Consider the following 25,769-nt stretch of genomic DNA (forward strand, 5'->3'; position numbering starts at 1 on the left):
TGTGGGTCACAGATGTACATTTTTCAGAGGAATGCAATACAAGGCTGCCAGATAGGCTGACGTGTGTGGTTTTATTTCACCAATGTGCCGGTGAGCTGTGTGGGAGTTAGCCTTTCACGTACAGAGAGCCCTGTAAGTCAATATCAAGTCCATAGAAAGTAGGCAGGTTGAGGAGTTTGCACCAATTAAAGAGAGGACAAGTTTTGCCATGGGCCATCATCTAAGAAGCCTGTCTCCCATACCCCTCCATCCAACTCCCACTTTTCTAGAAAGACACACACTAGGGAAAATGTAAGGTACTGATTTGGAAACCAGAACATTCACCCTTTCATCCCCTACCCCCACCACATACACATTTTCAAACCTCCACGCCACTAGAGTTTAACTTCCTGGAGGCTGGGGAGTAGGAAAACAATAGTGATTGTTTTAATAATAAATAGTGTTTTAATAATAAAAAGTGATAATAAAAAGCTCCATGAGCTTCAGCCATGGGGTAGGGGTTTTACACAATTATTTTCGTTTCAGTCATGGGGTGGGACTTCCAGATAGATGTGTTCCCCAAGTTTTTCAGTGATAAACCTGTGAACAGTCAAAAGAATACACAATTAGTGCAGGCTTCGGAAAAAATAAAACCATTGTATATTTATGTATTAGTGTTGATGCTCCTCAATAAATTAACTATAAATTAGTTGATGTATATAAAGTGGGTGGTTGTCATAATTAAATCTGAGTTGGTAACTAGCCACATATTCTTATTCCATTTCAATTTCTACTTAGGTCTCAGAACATAATTTGCTATGGAAACAAATCATTCTTCACATACAGAGTATGTGGAAAGTAATGAATTGACCTGTGGGTGAAGGTCCTGACTTGTTTAAAATTCATTCAGAATGGTTGGTTGATGAGAATCAAATGTCCTGACTTACAGGTATAGGTTCTCTAGTGGTCCCTCAACCATTTACAAAGGTGGAGAAGGTTTAGTAAAATATTTTTCTTTGGCATAGGCTGATCTCAAAAAACCATTTAAAAAAAGAAGTTATCAATCCTTTGATAAACTGCTGCATAACTGAGCCAGAGGAATAAAAGTTGTTAGTATTTGATGATCTGAAAGGAGCTTGAGGGTAGGAAAATATTTCTAGCCTGGCAATATTAAAAAAACACTCAGTAATTTGAAAATTTCTATCACTGCCTCAAGCAACTTTAGACTCTCAAATGTATAATAAATATATTTATTCTGGGTTTAGAACAGATTATACAAAAAATATTGGTAAGAACAAAGTATAAAAATCTCATTTGTAACTGAATAATTATAGACCCAATTTATGTGTCTTGGGTGAAAATAAGTCTAAAGAAACACCCTACTCTTTCACATGTCAAATTTTAATGTTATTTTAGAATCATGTAGGTAATGAATACAGTACATGAAGTAGTCTTTTGTATTTGGGGATTAGGACTATCCCAATGTTTTTGAAATCTTTATAGCATAAAAAGTAGACATTTTGCATTTGCTTACTCAAGTAAGAAAAGTCTTACTCTAAGCAATGGATTTTTTTTCTTGCAATGGCACATTCTGCCATGTATGCATTTTTAATTTTTTTTTACAGAAGCATAGTTTACAATGCTTAAAAATTATTATATCTAATATAAACAATTATCAGATATGTTCTTTTTTTTTTTTTTTGAGATGGAGTCTCACTCTGTCGCCCAGGCTGGAGTGCAGTGGTGCGATCTCGGCTCACTGCAAGCTCCGCCTCCCGGGTTCAGGCCATTCTCCTGCCTCAGCCTCCGGCGTAGCTGGGACTACAGGCGCCCGCCACCTCGCCTGGCTAATTTTTTGTATTTTTAATAGAGACGGGGTTTCACCGTGTTAGTCAGGATGGTCTCGATCTCCTGACCTCATGATCCACCCACCTCGGCCTTCCAAAGTGCTGGGATTACAGGCGTGAGACACAGCGCCCGGCCAGGATATGATATTTAAATATAAATGTTGAAGAGGGATTTGGAAGCATAAGGGAAGAGAAAGATAAACAGGCCTATTAGTTGCCATATTGTAAAAAAACTCATATAGCTATTGTAACAGATTTTTAGGCTTAATATTTTTCCTTTAGTATGATGAACTTCTCTTTAACATGTATCTTACCTTTTTTTTTTTTAGCTTGAGTGGAGACAAGGCCTTTGTGGGCACAGTGTTAACTGCAGAAAGTACTTTGCCCAGTGTGTACAATCTGGAGCATGGGGAAGAAAAAGCAGGAAAACTAATACTGTTTTGTGAATCTTCATGTAAAACTCTGACTTTTAAATTATTATCATAAGATGAAATATTTGAATGGTCAGGAAGCAAAGAGGTTAAAAGATTAATTGTGAGGTGACTATGAGCTAGGACATATTCCCAATTGAAACCAAGAAAGACATAAAAACAAATAGTAAAACATTGCTTTTACTGTCAAAAATAAAACAGAAGTTTCTTTCACGGATTCATTATATTGTGGGGCCCTAAACACACTCATAAAGTTGATCTATAATCAAATATTCAGACAGTTTCTTAACTGCTATCCTACCATCTGGAAATTAATAAGAAATGAATAAAGTAATTTATTATTAAAATTAAAAGCAACATCAGGAATGGCATGCTGGCAGGTAAAACAGCATCCAAGGAATATTTCAGAGTCAGCTCTGTACCAATAAAAGTATAGTATTTGGTAAGAATTCTGATGATTAACCATATTATGGCATACATTTTCTTTCTCTTATAACCTTCTAATTTTTACTACTTCTCTAGAGATAAAGTGAAAGCTACTAGAGTAATAATACTGACAAACTAAGACTGAATCCCATCAGGCAAACAATAAGTAATAGTTGATGGTGACACTGATGGGAACATAAAGAAAGCTTTTAGCAGAATAATGATGAACACTGGTTTTTTGTTTTAGAAATTATAATAAGAACCATTTGACCATGATGATTCCACACGTACCCAAGCTTCATTAAAACACTCTGTGAAAATGAGGTGATTTTAAAGACAAATAAGATTGTGATTAATAATTGTTCACATCCTTTTATTTTTTACATGGCTATTTCAACCCAAAACATTTGTTGTAATGCCCAGGTGGCATTAACTTGTATGGAACACTGTGCAATTCATTTATACATCCTTTCAATTAATATTTGTCATAAACCTAAATGTGCAAATCACTAGGGTGTAAAGTGAACTAAATAAATTCTTTGTTTAGTGAAGTTTACAGTCTAGTGGAGGTAAATATCTCAAAACAAATTTTAAGAAATATATAACATATCAAATAATAAGTACAATCCAAGGAATAACAAAGCAGGATAAGGCTTCGAGATTGGTGGCAGTGGAGGGGTGTTATTTCATATAGAATGATCTGGGAAGTTCTCTTTGATATTATGACGTTTGAGAAGAGACCCAAAGGAAGTGAGGACGTAAGCCAGTGGATATTTGGGGTACAGCATGATGGACAGAGAGGAAGAGGAAGTTCAAGGTCTTGAGACAAGAGCATACTTGGCCTGTTGGAGTGACAAGAGGCCAGTGTAGCTGGAGCTGAGTTAAGGGGGCAATGTAGAAAATGAATTCAGAGCAGTGAGGAGGGAAGAGCCTATTAAGAGGGAATGTGTAAGCCTCTGCAGGGAACTTGGCTTTTCCTGCTGAAGAGACAGTAAGCATTGGATGGTTTTGCAGAGAAGAGTGATGGGATCTACCACTTCTTAGAAGGATTACTCTAGCTGCTGGACTGAGAATAAACAATATTTGCTCAAAGATAAAAGTTAAAATGACACACTCCTATGGTGTGCCATTTCATTATTTATGTGACATTGTTTTTCAGTGTGTCATGCATATAGAATAGCCACAAAATCTTGCGCATGTTGGTCGTCTCTTGGAGGAGGATGTGGGTCTCAGCAGTAACTTACTTGGCTGTTGGCCACATCTGAGATTGGATTAAGAAATCAGGACTCCAGCTACAGAGGTTTCTTTTAGTGCAGGCTGAGCTAACTGGTGATAGTTGGGAGGTTAGGGTGGGGAACACCCCTTTCCTTCCCATCCCTCTACAAAGGGATGCAGGTTGAGCTCTGCACACTCTGGTACTCAGGTTCCTGGGCCTTTCACTTTGTGTTACCAGAAGAACCCCTATTTTTCCATTCATGAGCAGTTTTTCTCATTATCTTCAACTCTGTACTTTTTATTGCTTTTTGGCCGCTTTCTATCTATAATGATTGTCATTAAAGAACAGCTAGCTGGTGTGGAAAAAAAAAAAAAAAAGTTAAAAGACCCATGAATAGACTATTGCAACAGTCTCAGCAAGAGAAGATGGTGATTTGTTCATGGTGTGTAGTTGTAGCAGTGGAGGTAGAGAGAAGTGATAAAATATTGAATAGGTTTCCAAGGGTGAGCTGATAAAATATGCTGATAGATTAAATCAGCATATTTAATGCTAGCATGTAAATGGCAGAGAAGATCAAGGATGAGTCTGAGATTTTTTGCCCAAAAACTGGAAGGATGAAATAGCCTTTCACTAAGATAGAAAAAGAGGATCGGCCTTTAGGGGTAGAACTGGAGATCAGTTAGAATTTGGGCTTATTAGGTTTGACATGCCTATTTAACATCCAAGAGAAAATGTAAATTAGACAGTGAAGTATAATGCAGAAACTAAATAGCAATAATGTAGAACACATTGTCAATTGATTGTAGTTTACTTGAGAAGTTAAAAGTAAAAGCACAGTAAAGAATTCAGAAACACTACAATGCAGTTAAAATGTATAATGAATTTAAATATGTAAGTGTTCAAAGAACTCTCTTAACTTCAAGATATCTTCAAAATACCCCCCAAAAAATTAACCCTTAATTTGTATTTACAAAAAGAGCTCCATGGCTTGTAAGAGAAATCTGTATTACAAAAATGTGAAAATTAACCTCCCAAAGTTATGGAGGTTAAAGATTTCTGCTTAAAAATAAAAACGAAAATCCTATACCTTGCCTTGAAATCATTAGTTCACCAACTTTTCTAACTTCTTATTTTCTTAAAAAGAGCTTACTTAAATGAATATGCTGCTTTGTAAGTTAATAGGGCATAAACCAAATTAAATCACCATGTCGGAAATTGTTCCCCTGTTTTAGCACACACATAGGATTTTACCTGAAAATTTCCAGTCAAATAGTCAGCTCTACAAAATCCAACTGAGGGCAATTAAAGGAAAATATTTTTCTTTCCGACTTGAAAGAAACTAGTGTTAGAACAACCATGAAAGCCTGTTCAAAGTAATATTGAGCAATATTTGTAGAAAAGGGATACCAATTTTTTCCTTAAAATAAATATGGTAAAATAATTATGAGGATATCTGAAATGACTTTGCTACTGAAAAGGAAGAGGAATTTAAGAAAGAAGTATCAAGTTGCTGGGCCTTCAGACAAATAATCAGTTACAACAGAAAGGGCCCAAGAACATGGAAACATGATTTTTTTTAAATGAAGGATTATATTTGGAGATAGGGTTAGAAAAAATAGATTAAAAATTGGAGTTAACTGCTTCCCAATGACTCTCCAAGGAGACAACAACCATCCCCAGCTACACAGCTTTCAAAGACATTCTATTTATATAAGCAAATACATACTTTTTTAAGAAAAGTTAAGTAAGTCCTGGTGCAGTGGCTCACAAAAAAAAAATGGGGGTTAATAATACTTTAACATGTAAAATAAATGCCCTAAATTGCCTGTTAGAGTTATGAGCAAGCCTTGATCCTTTAGCAACAACTAAAATCAATACAGAGGGAAATGAACCATCTCTTTTTCTTGATGTAGATATCTTCTCTTAAATAGTCCAGTGCAATTGCCAATACTGGTTTAACTACAGAAACTAATGTAAGTAATTGTTTGTAAGTGTGGTTCTCATTCACACTTGTATATATACATATGTTCCTTTTAGAGCTGCCTATAACTTACTTTCAGAAAGTCTTAGAAAGCAAGATAACACTAACTGGAAACAAATCTGTATTTATGGACATAACATGTGACTCACCCTCTGCTCAGAGAAGAAAATCCCAACATGTTATACATAATGATTCATTTAGGGCTCCCTTTACATAAATATCACCATATACTACTGGAACATAAGCATCTATTGAATCAGATGAACATAAATCTAAAATTATTTTGAATAGTCTAGTAAAATCTCTTTGTTTTATAGTCTATAAATGTCCCATTAATTACCAGGAAGGAATAGACATATCTTTATGTATCTAGTAGATGAATATAATTAGCAAATTCTTGAGACCTACAAAAAATGCTCTTGGAAAAATCTTCAAAAGTTACAGTTATGAGGGAATAAATGCCTGTTCCCTTCCCATCACATCTTTATCAGGAGCTAATTTAAGCAGAGTTGGGTACAATTTCAGTTGAAAATGGGAATATATATGGTTTCTTATAATTATTTTATTACTTTACCTTGAGTTTGAGACATTTTTTCTTGGCCCATTTTTATTTTTAATTTCTTAATTTTTAACTTTTGTTGGTACATAATAGGTGTATTATTTATGGGACACATAAGATATTTTGATACAAGTATACAATTCATCAATAATAAGATTAGGGTAAATAGGGTATCTGTCATCTCAAGCATTTATCCTTTTGTGTTACGAACAATCCAATTATACTCTTTTAGTTATTTTTAAATGCACATAAATTATTGTTGACTGTAGTCACCCTGCTGAGCTATCAAATACTAGATCTTATTTATTCTATCTGTACATTTGTACCCATGAACTATCCCCCACTTTTCCCCATCCCTGCCCCCACTATCCTTCCCAGCCTCTGGTAACCATCATTCTACTCTCTATCTCCATGAATTCAATTTTGTAAAATTTACCTACCACAGATAAGCGAGAATATGCAAAGTTTCTCTTTCTATGCCTGGCTTGTTTCACTTAAGAAAACTTCTATTTACATCTATGTTGTTGAAAATCACAGGATCTTGTTCTTTTTTTGTGGCTGAATAGTAGTCAATTGCATGTATGTATCAATTTCCCTTATCCATTCTTCAATTGATGGACATGTGGGTTGCTTTCAAATGTTGGCTATTGTGAATAGTGCTACAATAAACATGAAACTGAAGATATCTCTTTGATACACTCATTTCGTTTCTTTTGTGTATGTATCTCTCAATGAGATTGCTTGATCATATGGTAACTCTACTTTTAGTTTTTAGGGAATCTCCAAACAGTTCTCCATAGTGATTGTAATAATTTATATTCCCACCAACAGTGTATATGAGGGTTCCCTTTTCTCTGCATCATCGCTAGCATTCATTGTTTTCTAGATAAAAGCCATTTTAACTGGGGTGGGATGACATCTTACTGTAGTTTTAATTTGCATTTCTCTGATGATCAGTGATGTTGGGCACCTGTTTGTCATTTGTATGTCTTCTTTTGAGAAATGTCTATTCAGGTTTTTGCCCATTTTAAAATCATATTATTACTTTTTTTTCCTGTGGAGTTGTTTGAACTGCTATATATTTTGGTTAGTAAGCCCTTGTCAGATGGGTAGTTTGCGAATATTTTCCCCTAGTCTATAGGTTGTCTCTTCACTTTGTTTATTGTTTCCTTTGCTGTGCAGACGCTTTTCAACTCGATGTGATTCCATTTGTCCATTTTTGCTTTGGTTGCCTGTGTTGTGGGATATTAGTCAAGAAATTTTTGCAGAGTCCAATATCCTAGAGAATTTACCTAATGTTTTCTTTAAGTAGTTTCATAATTTGAGATATTATATTTCAGTCTTGAATGTATTTTTATTTAATTTTTGTGTATGGTGCAAGATAGGGGTCTAGTTTTTTTTTCTGCATATGCATAGCCAGTTTTCCCAGCATTTTAACCATTTATTAAAGAGACTGTCCTTTCACCAATGTATGTTCTTGGCACCTTTGTTGAAAATGAGTTTACTGTGGATGTATGGATTTGTTTCTGGGGTCGCAATTCTGTTCCATTGGTCTATGTGTCGATTTTTATGCCAGTACCATGCTGCTTTGGTTACTATAGCTCTACAGTATAATTTGAAGTCAGATAATGTGATTACTCCAGTTTTTTTTGTTTTTTTTGCTTGTTTGTTTTTTGTTTTTACTTAGAATAGCTCTGGCTATTCTGGGCCATTTGTGGCTCAATACAAATTTTAGAATTATTTTTTTCTATTTCAGTGAAGACTGCCATTGGTATTTTTATAGGCATTGCATTGAATTTGTAGATTGCATTGAGTAGCATGAACATTTTAAAAACTATTGATTGTTCCAATGCACAAACATGGGATATTCTTGCATTTTTTGTGAACTCTTCAATTTCTTGCACCAATATTTTATATTGTTATTATAGAGATCTCTCACTTCTTTGGTTAAGCTAATTTTTAGGTATTTAATTTTATTTGTAGCTATTGTAAATGGTATCTTTTTTTATTTCTTTTTCAGATTGTTCACTGTTGGCATATAGAAAATGCTACTGGTTTGTGTATATTGATTTTGTATCCTGCAACTTTTTTGAATTTGTTTATCAGGTCTAATAGTTTTCTTGTGGAGTATTGAGGTTTTTCCAAATATAAAATCATATTATCTGCAAAGAAGTATAATTTTACTTCTTCCTTTCCAATTTGGACATCCTTTATTTCTTTCTTTTGTCTGATTGCTCTAACTAGAAGAACTATGTTGAATAACAGTGGGGAAAGTTAAAATTTTTGTTGGGGTCCAGATCTTAGAAGAAAGGCTTTCAGTGGGTCCCCATTTAGTATGATACTAGTTGTGAATCTGTCATATATGGCTTTTGTTACATTGAGGTAGGTTCCTTCTATACCCAGATTTTGATGTTTTTTATCATGAAGGAGTGTTGAATTTTATCAAATTTTTTTTTCAGAATCAATTGAAATGATCATATGGTTTTAGTCCTTCACTCTATTAGCATACCACATTGATTGACTTGCATATATTAAACCATCCTTGTAACCCAGGTATAAATCTCATTTGGTTATAATAAATAGTCTTTTTAGTTTATTGTTGAATTAAGTTTGCTAATATTTTGTTACAGATTTTGCATCAATATTCATCAGAAATATTGGCTTGTAATTTTCTTTCTTTCTTTTTTTTTTTTTTTTGATGTGCCTGGTTTTGCTATCAGAGTTATACCAGTATTGTAGAGTTTGGAAATATTTATTCCTCCTCTATTTCTCAGAAGAGTTTGAGTAGGATTGATATTAGCTCTTCTTCAAATGTTTGGCAAATTTCAGGAGTGAAGCCATCGGGTCTTGGGCTTTTCTATGCTGGGAGAATTTTTATTATGGCTTTGATCTCATTAATCGTTATTGGTCTGTTCAGGTTTTGGATTTCTTCATGTTCTATTTTAGTAAATTATATGTGTCTAGAAATACATCCATTTTTTCTAGATTAATCAATTTATTGGAATATATCTGCCCATAGTAGACTCTAATAATCTTTTGCATTTTTGTGGTAATGGTTGTAATATTTCTTTGTCATCTCAAATTTTAAATATTTGGGTCTTTCTTTTTTTTAGCAGTTAGTCTGGCTAAAGATTTGCCAGGTTTGTTTAACTTTTCAAAAAACTAACTTTTCATTTTGTTGATCTTTTGTATTGTTTTCTTAATTTTAAATTAATTTATTTCTGCTCTGATCTTAATTATTTCTTTTCCTCTCCTAATTTGGGGTTTTGTTTGCTCTGGGTTTTCTAGTTCTTTAAGATGCATCATTAGGTTGTGTATTTGTTTTTCATCTTTTCATATGTAAGATTAGAGCTATGAACTTTCCTCTTACTACTGCTTTTGCTATATCACATAGGTTTTTGTATGTTGGGTTTCCATTATCATTTGTTTCAATAAATTTTTAAATTTTCTTTAAATTTCTTTATTAACCCACTGATCATTCAGGAGTATATTGTTGTATTAGTTCATTTTCACGCTGCTGATAAAGACATACCTGAGACTGGGAAGAAAAGATGCTTAATTGGACTTACAGTTCCATATGGCTGGGGAGGCCTCAGAATCATGGTTGGAGGTGAAAGGCACTTCTTACATGGTGGTGGCAAGAGAACAATGAGGAAGAAGCAAAAGCAGAAACCCCTGATAAACCCATCAGATCTTCTGAGACTTGTTCACTATCACATGAATACCATGGGAAAGACCCACTACCGTGATTCAATTACCTCCCCCTGGGTCCCTCCCACAATACATGGGAATTCTGGGAGATACAATTCAAGATGAGATTTGAATCCCGAACCATATCATTCCACCCCTGGCTGCTCCAAATCTCATGTCTTCACATTTCAAAACCAACCATGCCTTCCAAATGGTCCCCCAAAGTCTTAACTCATTTCAGCATTAATCCAAATGTGCGCAGTCCAAAGTCTCATCTGAGACAAGGCAAGTCCCTTCCACCTATGGGCCTGCAAAATCAAAAGCAAGCTAGTTACTTCCTAGATACAATGAGGGTATAGGAATTGGGTAAATACAGCCATTGAAAATGGGAGAAATTGGCAAAACAAAGGAGTTACAGAACCCATGCAAGTCCAAAATCCAGCAGGGCTGTCAAATTTTAAAGCTCCGAAATGATCTCCTTTGACTTCAGGTCTCATATCCAGGTCACACTGATGCAACAGGTGGGTTCCCATGGTCTTGGGCAGCTCCACCCCTGTGCCTTTGCAGGGTATAGCCTCCCTCCTAGCTGCTTTCACAGGCTGGTGTTGAGTGTCTGTGGCTTTTCCAGACACGTGGTACAAGCTGACAGTGGATCTATCATTCTGGGGTCTGGAGGACAGTAGTCTGATTTTCAAAGCTCCACTAGGCAGTGCCCCAGTAGGGACTCTGTGTGGGGGCTCCAACCCCACATTTCCCTTCTGCAGTTCCCTAGCAGAGGTTCTCCATGAGGGCCCTGCCTCTACAGCAAACTTTTGCCTGGGCATCCAGGCGTTTCAATACATCTTCTGAAATCTAGGCAGAGGTTCCCAAACCTCAATTCTTGACTTCTATGCACCGCAGGCTTAACACTACATGGAAGCTTCCAAAGTTTGGGCTTCTATCTTAAGTAAGCCACAGCCCAAGCTCTGTGTTGGCCACTTACAGCCATGGCTGGAGTGGCTGGGACACAGGGCACCAAGTCCCTAGGCTGCACGGACCTGGGGCCCAGTACACAACACCACTTTTTCCTCCTGGGTTCTGGGCCTGTGATGGAAGGGGCTGCCATGAATGTCTCTGACATGGCCTGGAGACATTTTCCCCATGGTCTTGGGGATTAACATTAGGTATCTTGCTACTTATGCAAATTTCTGCAGCCAGCTTGAATTTCTCCTCAGAAAATGGGTTTTTCTTTTCCATCACAGTCAGGCTACAAATTTTCCAAACTTTTATGCTCTGCTTTTCTTATAAAACAGAATGCCTTTAACTGCACCCAAATTACCTCTTGAATGCTTTGCTGCTTAGAAATTTATTCCACCAGATACCCTAAATAATCTTTCTCAAGTTCAAAGTTTCACAAATCTCTAGGGCAGGGGCAAAATGCCTCCAGTCTCTTTGCTGAAATATAACGAGAGTCATCATTGCTCCAGTTCCCAACAAGTTCCTCATCTCCATCTGAGATCACATCAGCCAGGACCTTATTTTCTACATCGCTATCAGCATTTCGGGCAAAGCTGTTCAACAAGTCTCTAGGAAGTTCCAAGCTTTCCCACATTTTCCTCTTTTAAGCCATCCAAACTGTTCCAACCTCTGCCTGTTACCCAGTTCCAAAGTCATTTCCACATTTGGGGGTATCTTTTCAGCAACAACCCAATCTACTGGTACCAATTTACTGTATTAGTTTGTTTTCATGCTGCTGATAAAGACATAACTGAGGCTGGGAAGAAAAAGAGGCTTAATTGGACTTAACTGTTCCACATGGCTGGAGAGGCCTCAGAATCATGGCGGGAGATGAAAGGCACTTCTTACATGACAGTAGCAAGAGAAAAATGTGGAAGAAGCAAAAGCAGAAACCACTGATAAATCTATGAGATCTCATGAGACTTATTCGCTATCATGAGAATAGCATGGAAAAGACCAGCCCTTATGATTCAACTACCTCCCCCTGGGTCCCTCCCACAACACATGAGAATTCTGGAAAATACAATTCAAGTTGAGATTTGAATGGAGACACACCCAAACCATATCAATTGTTTAATTTCTATGTGTTTGTACAGTTTCCAAAATTCCTTTTGTTATTGATTCATGGTCTTACTCCATTGTAGTCAGAGGAGGTACTTAATATAATTTCAGTTTTTAAATTTTCCTAAGACTTGTTTTGTGGCCTAACATATGCTTTATCCTTGAGAATGATCTATGTGTTATGATGACAAGATTGTGTATTCTGCAGCCTTTGGATGTAATTACATATTAGATCCATTTGAGCTAAAGTGCAGATTAAGTTCAATGTTTCTTTGTTGATTCTCTGTCTGGAAGATCTGTCCAATGTTGAAAGTGGGGTGTTGTATTATAAGCGGGATGCTGTTATTGTACTGGGGCCTATCTTTCCCTTTAGCTCTAATAATATTTACTTTATATATCCGGATACTCCAGTGTTGAGTGCATATATATTACAATTGTTATATACTCCTGCTGAGTTGCCTTCTTTATTATTATATAATGAAATTTGTCTCTTTTTGTAGCTTTTTTCTTGAGATCTATTTTGTCGGATATAAGTATAGCTACTCCTGCTCTTTGTTTGGTTTCCATTGACGTGGAGTATCTTTTTCCATTTTTTTTTTTACTTTTTGTCTATCTGTGTCTTTATAAATGAAGTGTGTTTCTTGTTGGAAACAGATTGTTGAGTCTTGTTTTTATTTTTTTTCAATAAATTCAGTCACCTTATGTCTTTTGATTGAAGAGTTTAGTCTATTTATATTCAATGGTATTAATGATAAGTAAGAACTTACTCCTGCCATTTTGCTATTTTTGAAAGGTTGTTTGGTGGTCTTCTCTTCCTTCTTTACTTCCTTGCTGTCTTCTTTTTTGCAAAGGTGATTTTCTCTGGTTGTAAGTTTTGATTTCTTGCTTTTTATTTTTTTGTATTTCTTGTGTGTTTTTTGATTAGAGGTTACCATAAGGCTTTCAAATCATGTCTTATAACCTATTATTTAAAACTGCTGACAACACTGATTGCATACATTAACAAAGAGAAAACTAATGAAAACTCTACACTTTAATTCCTTCCCCCGCTTTTTAACTTTTTGTTGTTTCTATTTGTTGTATTGTACTTTCTATGTCTTGAAAAGTTGTTGTAGCTATTATTTTTTATTGTTTTATCTGTTAGTCTTTCTATTCAACACATGAGTAGTTTACATACCACAATTACAGTGTTACAATATTCTATGGGTTTTGGTGTACTTACTATTACCAGTGAGTTTTATACCTTTAGATGATGCTGTGTTGCTCATTAATGTTATTTTCTTTCAGATTGAGGTACTCTCTTTAGCACGTTTTGTAAGGCAGGTCTTGCATTGATGAAATCCCACAGCTTTTGTTTGTCTGGGAAAGACATTTTTTCTCATTCATGTTTGAAGAATATTTTCTCCAAATACACTATTCTAGGATAAAAACTTTTTTTCCTTCAGCACTTTAAATGTGGCATTCTACTCTCTCCTGGAATGTAAGGTTTCCACTGAGAATTCTGTGGCCAGATGTATTAAAGCTTCATTGTGTGTTATTTATGCCTTTTCGATCGCTGCTTTTAGGATACTTTCTTTATCCTTAACCTTTAACAGTTTAATTATTAAATATGTTGAAGTAGTCTTGTGTGTATTAAATCTTCCTGGTGTCCTATAACCTCCTTGTACTTAAATATTGATCTCTTCCTCTAGGTTTGGGGAATTCTGTGTTATTATCTTTTCCTATAAACTTTATACCCTAGACTCTTTCTCAATCTCCTCCAATAACTTTCAGGTTTGGCTTTTTGAGGCTATTTTCTAAATCTCGTATGCATGCATGCTTCATTCTTCTTTATTCTTTTTTTCTTTTGTCTCTTCTGTGTATTTTTTAAATAGCCTGTATTCAAACCTAATGATTGTTTTACTAAATCTATAATTAAGAGACTCTGATGCATTCTTCAGTATGTCAATTGCATTTTTCAACTCCAAAATTTCTGGTTGATTACTACTAATTTTTAAAATTTCTTGGTTAAATATATCTGATAGGATTCTGAATTTCTTCTCTGTGTTATCTTGAATTTATCTAAGTTTCCTCAACATAGCTATTTTAGACTGGGCGTAGTAGCTGACACCTATAATCCCAGCACTTTGGGAGGCTGAGGTGGGCAAATAACCTGAGATCAGGAGTTTGAGACCAGCCTGACCATCATGGAGAAACCCCATCTCTACTAAAAATACAAAATTATCTGGGTGTGGTGGCAGACGCCTGTAATCCTAGCTACCTGAGGGGCTGAGGCAGGAGAATCACTTGAACCTGGGAGGCGGAGGTTGCAGTGAGCCAGGATAGCGCCATTGCACTACAGCCTGGCAACAAGAGCAAAACTCTATCTCAAAACAAAAACAAAAACAGCTATTTTGAATTATCTGTCTGAAAGGATTGGTCCCTGGTTTCTTATTTCATTTGGCAAGGTCAAGTTTTCCTGGATGGTCTTGATGCTTGTTTTTCAGTGTCTGGGCATTGAAGAATTGGGTGTTTATTGTAGTTTCGCAGTCTGGGCTTATTTGTACTGGTCCTTCTTAGGAAGGCTTTCTGGCTGTTTAAAGGGACTTGAGTGTTGTGATCTAACTTTTAGATCACTGCAGCCTTATCTTCTTTAAGGGACACCCCAAGGCCAGTAACACTGTGGCTGTTGCAGACTTGTAGAGGTACCACCTTTGTGATCTTAAATAAGATCCAGAAGAATTATCCAATTACCAGACAGATGCAAGCACCCTTGTGGCAAACACCACTGGGACTGTGCTGGGTCAGACCTGAAGCCAGCACAGCACTTAGTCTTGCCCAAGGCCTGCACTAACCACTACTTGGCTACTGCCTATGTTCCCTCAAGGCCCTAGAGCTCTACAAACAGCAAAGGGGAAGCTAGCAAGGATTGCATCCTTCCCTTCAGGGTGACAAGTTCCCTCAGGTCTGAGCAGGTCCAGAGATGCCATCCAGGTGCTAAGGCCATGAATCAGAAACCTTAGAAATCTACATGGTGCCCCATCTACTGTGGCTGAGCTGACGTCCAAATCACAAGACTGTGTCCTTCTCACTCTTCCCTCATTTTTTCCCAAGCAAAGGAGTATCTCCCTGTGTCCACCACCAGCACAGTCCCATGGAGAGTACTACCTGACTACCACAATGTTCATTCAAGCCCAAGAGCTCTTTAGTCAGCTTGTGGTGAATACTTCCAGGCCTGCCACTCTTCCTTCAAGGCAGTGGGCTTCCCTCTGATCCACAGCAGGTTCAGCAATGCTGTCCAAAACCCAAGGCCTGGGACCTGGGATCCCAAGAACCTACTTGGTGCTCTACCCAACTGTGGCTGAGCTGGTACCTGGGCTGGAAGACAAAGTCCCTTTTACTTTTCCCTTTTCTTTTCTCAAGCAGAAAGAATCCCTCCTCCTAGCTGGGAATCTGATGGGTTACACCTGAAGCCAGAATGTCTCTGATTCTCACCCAAGGCCCAGGGTGAGTACTGCCTGGGTACCACTGCTAATTATGCAGGGCCCAAGGGCTCTTTAGTCAGCAGGTAATGAATTCTGCCAGGACTGGTTTATTCCTTTCAAGTCAGTAGGTTCCCTCCTGGACAAGGGTGTGTCTAGAAGCATTGTCCAGGAGTGAGGGCCTGGAACTGGGCCTTAGGTGTCTGCCTTCTGCTCGATCGTACTGTGGCTAAGCTGTTGGCCAAGTTGCAACACAAAGTCCTCTTCACTCTTCCCTCTTCTCTCCTCAAGTGGAGGGAAGGAATCTCTCCCAGAGCTGTGAGCTACTCTGCTTGGGGTTGGGGTAGGGATGGCATAAGGATTCCCTTGGCCACCCAGGCTGGTGCCTCACTTATTCACATGCTCCCCAAGTCCACAGGCTGTCAGTCTAGCACAGCACCAGGACTTGCCCAGGGATTGCATTCCTTGTTCCTTCAATTCCCTTTTAAGTTTATTTAGAACTCCAGAGCCCTTTAGCCCATGGTGGCAAGGCTTGCCAGATCTCAGCTTCCAACAACTGAGATGAGTAATTTTCCTCTGGCTATGGATGGTCTAAATGCTTCATTCATAGGCACTGGCTGAATTCTGCCCACTGTTGCTTTCCACTATGACAGGAAGCGCTGAATTTCAATATAAAGTCTTGCAGTCTCTGTGCTCTCCCTTTCCCAAGCATACAGATTTTTTCTCCATGTCATGTGGCAATGCTGGGGAATGGAGGGGTGGCATCGGTAAATCAAGACTGTCTTTTCTATCCTTTTCAGGGCCTCTTTTAATGATAAGAGGTTGAAATATTGTACTGTAAGTGCTCACCAGATTTTTGCATCTCATAAAGGTGCTTTTTTGGGTGTGGATAGTTGTTCATTTGGGTGTTCCTGTAGGAAGGATGATCAATGAAAGCTATTTGGTCATCTTGTTCCACCTCCCAAAAAAAAATGAGGCATTTTTGCTAACTCATAATATACTCTGAGTGTGCTGTCTTGATCTCTGCCTTAACTGAGTAGCATCATTAAAATCACTCTAGATGAAAATAGTATTTGTAGTTGAATCAGGAAAGATAGAGAATCATTTTCATGTGTAAACATTTGGAAGCATTCCCACAATGTATTATAATCTGAAGATTGTTGCATATAGAAGTGTGATGCATGGAACATCACTAGTTGGTAAATAATAACACTGTTGAATTATTTCCAGAATGGCTGGATTTGAAGAGTTGGCTTCAAATTGAGGGAAATGCCTATCTTTTCCAAATGACAATTTGATAGTGGAAAACTAAAAGGAGAGTAAGTGGGGAGCAGAAGACAAAACAGGCATTTCCTACCTCTATCGCTGCCCACAATAAACCTTTCACTGTTAAGTATAATGGTGAACTCAAAAATCTTTCCAATACTTCAGTAACTGATCCAGTCATTTGAAGTGGTTGTGAAATTATTTCAAGAAAGGAATGATGGTGTGTTAATCTGATCATGAGACATTATTCTTCTTGCAATGATGTATTTAAAAAGCATATTGGAAACAAATGTCTCTGCTTCAATAACAGTATGCAGTAAAAAGAGAAAAAGACTTAACACACTTGAAAAGGCTACCTTTTGACCCCACACATGCCTTGTATAAGGATAAAAAATCACTCCGAACGTATCATATCCTGTCATCCCAGATGAACACCCATCTTCTCTTTTCCGTTCTTTTCTACTGTTTACCTTAACTTGGTAGCCTCTAAATTTTTTAATTTTGAAACTCAAAACAAACAACCCATGGAGTTATTTTGTTTTGTAATGATAAGAGGAGAGCAAGAACTCTCCTGCCGATTAAAGTGAAAGCAAAAGGAGCATGGAGAAAAGAATAGAAGCCCAGTGTTGTATCGGGGTGGTTTCAGTGACCAGGAGTCTTGAACAAGGGTGGAGAAATGAATTAATATTTGGCAGAGAAAATTGAGTGGTCTGGGAGAAATAAATATATAGAGATATTAAGATGAGGTAAACCCTCCAGTTCTGGGAAACAATCAGTGTTGTTGAGGATAAACCCATCACTCTTGGCTCTGTATGAAAACCTGAACTTGTTCTCTATCAATTGTCAGCTTTTTTTTAAAAAATTTACAGAACAAACCCCTATGTCCCATCTTTGTCTTCTCCTCTATTGCCCCCACTTCCCACTCACAAGCTGGGCTCAAGCACAGGTAGTTTCCTTTTTGTCTTTATTTTTTATTAATAGTGCAGATTTTAAGGGATATACTCCACATACTTTAAAGAAGAGTGACAAAAACAAAAGAAGCAACAGCAATGCCTCCCCAGTGAGCTATTGCTTCATAACTATGTATAATACCTTTTTGGAAAAAAATGGTAATGCTGATTTCTCTGGAATGCGTTTTTGTCAGCTATGTCTTCTTCATGGAGGAAAAAACTGAGAGGTAAGCTGGTTTTACAGCAACTTCTATTTCTTGAATAAAGCATTCACTTCTTCCAATTTTGTGAAGGAAATTATGATTTTCATTGTGTTTGTATGGAGTGTTATTATGTCTTTACAGTTGAATATAACAACTCAAATATCATTAAATAGAACACATGATCCAAAGTCAACCTTTCAGTGTCCCTTGTTACAAACAAAAGTAAACGACAGCATTAAACCCACACTACAGAGAACAATACTTATGGAAAACTCAATATATGCCAGGTACTGTGCCAAGTGCTCTAAATGGATGCTCTCATTTAGTCCTGGTAATGACTACTGGAAGAGTGCACCTTTATTTCCATTTTAAAGGTAGGGAGACAAAAACCCAGAGAGGCTAAGGAATTTGTCAAAATTTAACCACCGGCAAGTAGTGGAATTGAGATTTGAATAAAGGTATTATTTCAAAACCTTTGCTTTAAACCACTGCAGTAAATTATTTTCAGTAAAGAAGTTGGCAAGATTTTGAATGTCAAGGAATTTTATGAAATTATACAAAATAAAACATTCAGAAGGAAGAATGTTATCTGCCTAGCTTGAATCTCCAGCTTCTACTTTAAAAAGGATGCTTTTCATTCATTTTGGTATTTCAGACACTAAATCTCCAACTATAATAATGAAGATTTACTTACAATTCAGTATTGACCTTATATTACCTTTGGATTAGGAAAAATTGTCAGTTTTAATCTACCATTTCTGACTTTTTGTCAGTCACTTCATCCCAGATTGAAGACTTAATTACTTTGTCTTAACTTCTGAATGCTATTTCTGTGATAATTTAAATTATTGTTATTTAAAGTTTCTGCAATTTAATTATAAAAGAAATTCTTGATTTACAAATTGATTTTGTTCCAAAAGGTTTATCTGTAGGTCAGTTAGAAACTTGGAACATAGTCATTCTTATAAGCAAAGTTGCAAATGAGACTGAGTCCCAGGCCAGTCATAAAACCCTTAAAAATTCATAATGAAAGCTGAACTACAGTACTTGTGTTATTACCCTAAATTCCAAGTCATCAGAGCAGATCAGTAATTATTCAAAAAAAGTTAGAGTAGAGGAGAAAGACAGATTTAATTAAATGCAAATATTTAATAGTTCTTTATTTATAATAAAACACAACACATAATAAACAACCTAAAGAATATTTTAGATGTTCACATTATAAAACTGTTCAGTAAGCGTGATTGACTGAGTCAATAAATAGAGACATCTGCATCCAATATATTACCCCTAAGGGAGGGGGATAAGAGAGGAGCATTTGCAATAACATGAATCGAGGAATAAACTTTGTGAGAAGATCAGCCACAGTGGCCCGTGTGGTATGCATACTTAATTCCACAGGTTCCTTATATATACCAGTGGTTTCCAAAATGTGGTATGCACTTTCCAGCAAGTGTGTAATGCAATACAAATGCAATACACTGGAGTAAAAGAGGAAATCTTTATACATTTTATTTATATATATATTTAATATAAGATAGGAATTAAGCCCACTTGATATTTAATACCCAGTTGAACCTGAAATCCTCATTTGGTCCAGATGGTTTTCTGGCATGTATTGTGTTTGAGATATTGAGGGAACAGTGGGAGCTACCAGTGGTGTTGTTTTAAAAACTAAATTAAGGCTGGGCGCGATGGCTCACGCTTGTAATCCCAGCACTTTGGGAGGCCGAGGCGGGCGGATCACGAGGTCAGGAGGTCGAGACCATCCTGGCTAACATGGTGAAACCCTGTCTCTACTAAAAATACAAAAAAAAAATTAGCCGGGCGTGGTGGTGGGCACCTGTAGTCCCAGCTACTCGGAGAGGCTGAGGCAGGAGAATGGCGTGAACCCGGGAGGCGGTGCTTGCAGTGAGCCGAGATTGCGCCACTGCACTCCAGCCTGGGCGACAGAGCGAGACTCCGTCTCAAAAAAAAAAAAAACCTAAATTAAAAAATAAATTATTTTTATTAAAATATACTCAGAGGGCACAAGTCATAAGCATAGAGCTTGGTGATTAGTACAAAGTGAACACACCCAGAATAAAAGGAATCTCACCAGCAGCTCTGAAGCCTCCTCAGGTGCCTTCCCACTGCTGGGTCTCTCTTTTCCCAACAAAGGTAAACACTCTTCTGACTTCTGTCACTATAGCTTAGTTTTGCCTGTTTTTAAACTTGATATATATAAATAGAAGCATACAGTCCAAACTCATTCATATCTAATTCCTTTTGCTCAACATTATGCTTGTGAGACATCTTTCAAGTCGATGTAAGTATTTTGTTCATTTTAATGACAATATATTATTCCATGGTGGAAATATGTCACAATTTATTTGTTTATTGTAATACTACTAGAAATTTATACTGTTTCCAATTTGGAGGTTTTAGAAATAATGCTATTCTCAACATTTTTTATACATATCTTTGATGAATATATGTATGTATTCCTGCTAAGTATATATTTTGGGTGGGATTACTAGGTTCTGGGGAACATACGTGTTCTGTTTTCCAAAATGATTATTCCAATTTACATTCCTACCAGCAGTTCATGAGTGTTCCAGTTGATTCATATACTCCCCAAAATTTATTATTACTATCTTGTTTTAGCCATTCTGGTGAATATGCTATAATATGTACTGGTGGTTTCAATTTGCATTTTCCAGTGAGGTTGATTATCTTTTCACATATTTATTGGCCATTTGGAAATCCTTTTCTGTGAAACACTTTTAAAATCTTTTGCTCATTTATGAATGGATTATCTATTTTCTTATTGATTTGTTATCATTCTTTACATATTCTGGATCTCAATCCTTTGTCAGTCTTTTTTTTCAGACAAATGTATTACAAATACTTTCTTCTACTCGATGGCTTGCCTTTTTCGTTTTCTTGTTGGTATGTTTTAATAAAAAGATGTTTAATTAACAACTTCTTATTTTATGATTAGTGATTGTTTCACATGCTCTGTTTAACAAATTTTTGTCTACCCTCATGATGGTGAAGATATTCTCTCTATATATTATCAAAAAGCCTTCTGGTTTTCGTTTCACATTTATATCTCCCTGGGATTTTTATTTTGCATAGTCCAGCTTTGTTTTTTCTATAAGACTGCTTAGTAAACCCAGTATCATTTCTTGAAAAAACCATTTATATTGCCTTATCGTGTGTCCTTTTTTGTGTGTATTTCCTTCTATCATTTTTGAACACATTACACTTTGTATGTGCCCAATTAAAAGGACTTACGGATTCATTTACTTAAAGAGTAAAATACTATAATATTTCACAACAAAATGTAGATGATCAGAAAAATCTTTGTTTACTAGTCATTTCATGGCAAAATTCTTAAAGATAAATCAAAACATTTATTTTACAAAAAAAAGTTGTTTCAATTTGCTTACTTTTCCTGTGATGACCACTGGCTGCCAGTGGTATATTCCAAGAAAGTATTTTTAATAAAATAACCAAACTTATTCTTACTCTTCAAAACGAAGTTGAATTTTAACAAAAATTAAGTAAGTAAATGCTTTTCAAACAAAAACACAGGGATAGTAAATGGATATATATATAAGGAAATACTTCACAAGTTATACAATTTTTCTGCTGAAATATGTCACAAAAATTCTTTAAAAATTAAGAACGTAAAACAGCTGGTAAATAATTTTCTTAGTTTAAAAAGTCTTATAAACAAAGAATTTTAGTAATTTTTTATTTCCATGGGTTTTGGGGGAACAGGTGGTACTTGGTTACATGAGTGAGTTATTTAATAGTGATTCGCGAGATTCTGGTGCACCCATAATCCAAGCACTATACACTGAACCCATTTGTAGTCTTTTATCCCTCACCCCCTTTCCACTCTTTCCCCTTGAGTCCCCGAAGTCCACTATGTCATTCTTATGCCTTTGCACCCTCATAGCTTACTTCCCGCTTATGAGTGGGAACGTATGATGTTTGGTTTTCCATTCTTTAGTTACTTCACTTAGAGTAATACTCTCTGATTCCATCCAGGTTGCTGTGAAAGCCATTAATTCATTACTTTTTATGGCTGAGTAGTATCCCACCATGTATACATACCACAGTTTCTTTATCAACTCATTGATTGATGGGCATTTGGATTGGTTCCACATTTTTGAAATTGCAAATAAATTTTGAATCACTTGTTTTAATTTGCAACTAGTGGTTCAAAATGTATTTGCAATTGCAAAAATGTGGAACACCTGTCTACTTTCTTTATCTATATATATGTATTATTGTACTTTAAGTTCTAGGGTACACGTGCACAACGTGCAGGTTTGTTACATATGTATACATGTGCCATGTTGGTGTGCTGCACCCATTAACTCGTCATTTAACAGGTATATCTCCTAATGCTATCCCTCCCCCATCCCCTTACCCCACAACAGGCCCCCATGTGTGATGTTCCCCTTCCTGTGTCCAAGTGTTCTCATTGTTCAATTCCCACCTATGAGTGAGAACATGTGGTGTTTGGTTTTTTGTCCTCGCAATAGTTTGCTGAGAATGATGGTTTCCACCTTCATCCATGTCCCCACAAAGGACATGAACTCATCATTTTTTATGGCTGCATTGTATTCCATGGTGTATATGTGCCACATTTTCTTAATCCAGTCTATCATTGTTGGACATTTGGGTTGGTTCCAAGTCTTTGCTATTGTGAGTAGTGCCGCAATAAACATACGTGTGTGTGTGTCTTGAAAGCTGAAACTGGAACCCTTCCTTACCCCTTATACAAAAATTAATTCCAGATGGATTAAAGACTTAAATGTTAGACCTAAAACCATAAAAACCCTAGAAGAAAACTAGGCAATACCATTCAGGACATAGGCATGGGCAAGGACTTCATGTCTAAAACACCAAAAGCAATGGCAATAAAAGCCAAAATTGACAAATGGGATCTAATTAAACTAAAGAGCTTCTGCACAGCAAAAGAAACTACCACCAGAGTGAACAGGCAGCCTACAGAATGGGAGAAAATTTTTGCGATCTACTCATCTGACAAAGGGCTAATATCCAGAATCTAAAAAGAACTCAAACAAATTTACAAGAAAAAAACTGACTACTTTCGTGAATAACTGAGTAACATCAGAAAATACAAAATGTGTTATATAGTGGCTTGAAACAACACTCATTTATTAACTCACAGTTCTGTAAGTCAGAAGTTCAGCACAATATGCCTGGGATATCACAAAGCTGAAGATGTTGAGTGGACTGAGTTCTCATCTGGATGCCCTGGAGGAAAATCTGCTTCCAAGTTCATTCTGTTGGTGGTGTTTGTAGGACTGAGGTCCCTGTTTCTTTGTTGGATGTGACCTGGGGATTGTGCTCAGCTCCAGAGATAGCCTGAATTCCTTTCATATGGTCTCATCCCTCTTGAAGCCAGCAATGGTGCCATGAATTCTTTTCATGCTTTGAGTCTTGGACTTCCTCTTCAACCAGCCAGAGAAACTTCTGTGCTTCTTAAAGTGATGTTGTGATTAAGTCATTCCCTTAAAATAATTTTCTTACTTTAAGATCAACTGATTTGGAATCTTATTACATTGTAAAATTTCTTTACAGCAATGCCTAAACTAGTGTAGGATTGTATCAATTAGCTAGGAGTGCGAGGTACACTAAGGGCTAAGAATCTTAGGGGGCCATCTTCGAATCCTGCCTACCACAGGGGCAACAAGTTACCTCAAAATCTTGATTATTACAGAATAGGGACTTCCTATATGTAAGACAAGAAATAAATTTGATAGGGTAAATATAAAATGACTTGTAAATTATGAATGTTTCATTTATTACTCATCCAAATACTGCTGCTCCATCAATAGAATATCAAAAGGTGGGCAATATAGTTGTCTTTGATTTTTGTGCCAATGTTTAATATTATAAAAATAATAATTTTATACATATGTTTAATGTTGTAATTATGAAGATACATTTGTCCAGAGAAGGATATTCGAGTTAATAATTTGTTTTTCTAATTTACAACTTTTACGTGTTTAAATTATGATATAAGAGGAATGCTGGAAATTGGCCTGCTCTTCTCCCAATAAATAAGTCATGCTTTTTTTTTTGAGGCTAAATGATTAAGGTGCTTAAATGGGGGACATTTATAGAACAAGACAATTTGTTCCCTGCTATCCTTTGATTCCCTTAGCTTACTTAAAGTGTCTCCAAGCCTGCTAAATAACAGATTTCATATACACAAAGCATTCCTACAGCAACTCCTGGTGAATTCCTTCTAAGTGATACTCCTGAACCTACCTGTTCTGAACTACAGAATAAATAAAATGCTCCTGCTGAAAAATAGTTATCCAACTAACTTCTCACGCTTTATATCCAACAATTCCATTGCTGCCACAGCAAGATATGGTCAAGGTCTTTGTACAGAACTATCTAGTTGAAGTAATTTTTTACTAGTTTATTGTACTGGCCCTTTTTTCTTCTACAATTTCGTATTATTATTTTTTCCCAATGAAGCTTTACTTAGCAACATCTCAAGCATCGTCATGAAGTGATGTGAACATGCTGAACATGCTAAGAGAGAGAGTTTCTGCCACAAATTTACCTGAGATAGCCTCCTTAAGCTATCTCTTTTTTTTCCTCCCCCATTACCTATCAGCAGCAGCAGTAATTGTGAGTTGCAGGGATGGGTTCCCTATATGTTCATTACCACATACAAGTAACTCATCCATACAAGCCTTATAAACCATATATTGAATATTAAATGCACAATATTTAAGGTTATTTTTCAATGATAGTCCTATGTCCTCTATTTGAGACGTTAAAGTTATGGTATCTTGGTTAATTAAACTTCCAAAAATTATTAAGGAAACATGATCTGACCATTACAGATTCATATACGGCAGCAGAGGACTGAGTCAGGAAATCAAGAATGCATGTTTACCGTAAAATTCAATAGCTTGGCCACTGCCTCTGATACATGCCTATAATTCCACTTAGTGATTATCACATGGCACTGTTTCCAAATCTTGTCAGAAATCTTAAATTTCTAATTGCTGATTAGTTGCACACAAGGTCCAAGTCACAACTACTCCATAGCTAAACCTCTAGTATGTTTATCTTTTTCAGCCACTCTCTAAAATTCTGCAAAGTGTTGGTGTTATTTTGCTTACTGTGAGACTTCAAAAACATCTCAACTCCCCTGTGGCTGGAATAGGTTGGCACTCAAACTGGAACCTTTTATGTCCAGTGTCCATTATATTAATAATGTTGCCTCAGATCAGTTAGATTTATTGTCTTCAGATACCCAGACCATGTCTTAAATAATTGTACTAAGTAAGATTTTCTATTTAACTAAGCCACATTTCTGCCCAAATGAAGGCAAGTCCTAATCTTGATTACATTTTTAAAGTGTAATTACCTGGGAAAGAGAAAAGAAATAATAACAGAGATCTTATGTTTGTCCTGATGGCCACATGATGAGAAGTTGGGAGGTATTTAAATTTAATATCCATTGGGAATTCACCAAGTAGGCCTGAACTTAGTGCAAGGATCTCTAATTTATGAAACTATTTTGAGGCTTCTGTGAGCAAATGTAGGTCTCTGTGCTCTCCTATCCCCTGGCAAGGGAGGGGTATACACTTTTGTTTCATTATGTGTTACTTCCTAAATTGTAAGTTATCATTCCCTAAAAGTCTGCAAC

This window comes from Nomascus leucogenys, chromosome 18 (assembly GCF_006542625.1).
Source record: "Nomascus leucogenys isolate Asia chromosome 18, Asia_NLE_v1, whole genome shotgun sequence".
NCBI lineage: Eukaryota > Metazoa > Chordata > Mammalia > Primates > Hylobatidae > Nomascus > Nomascus leucogenys.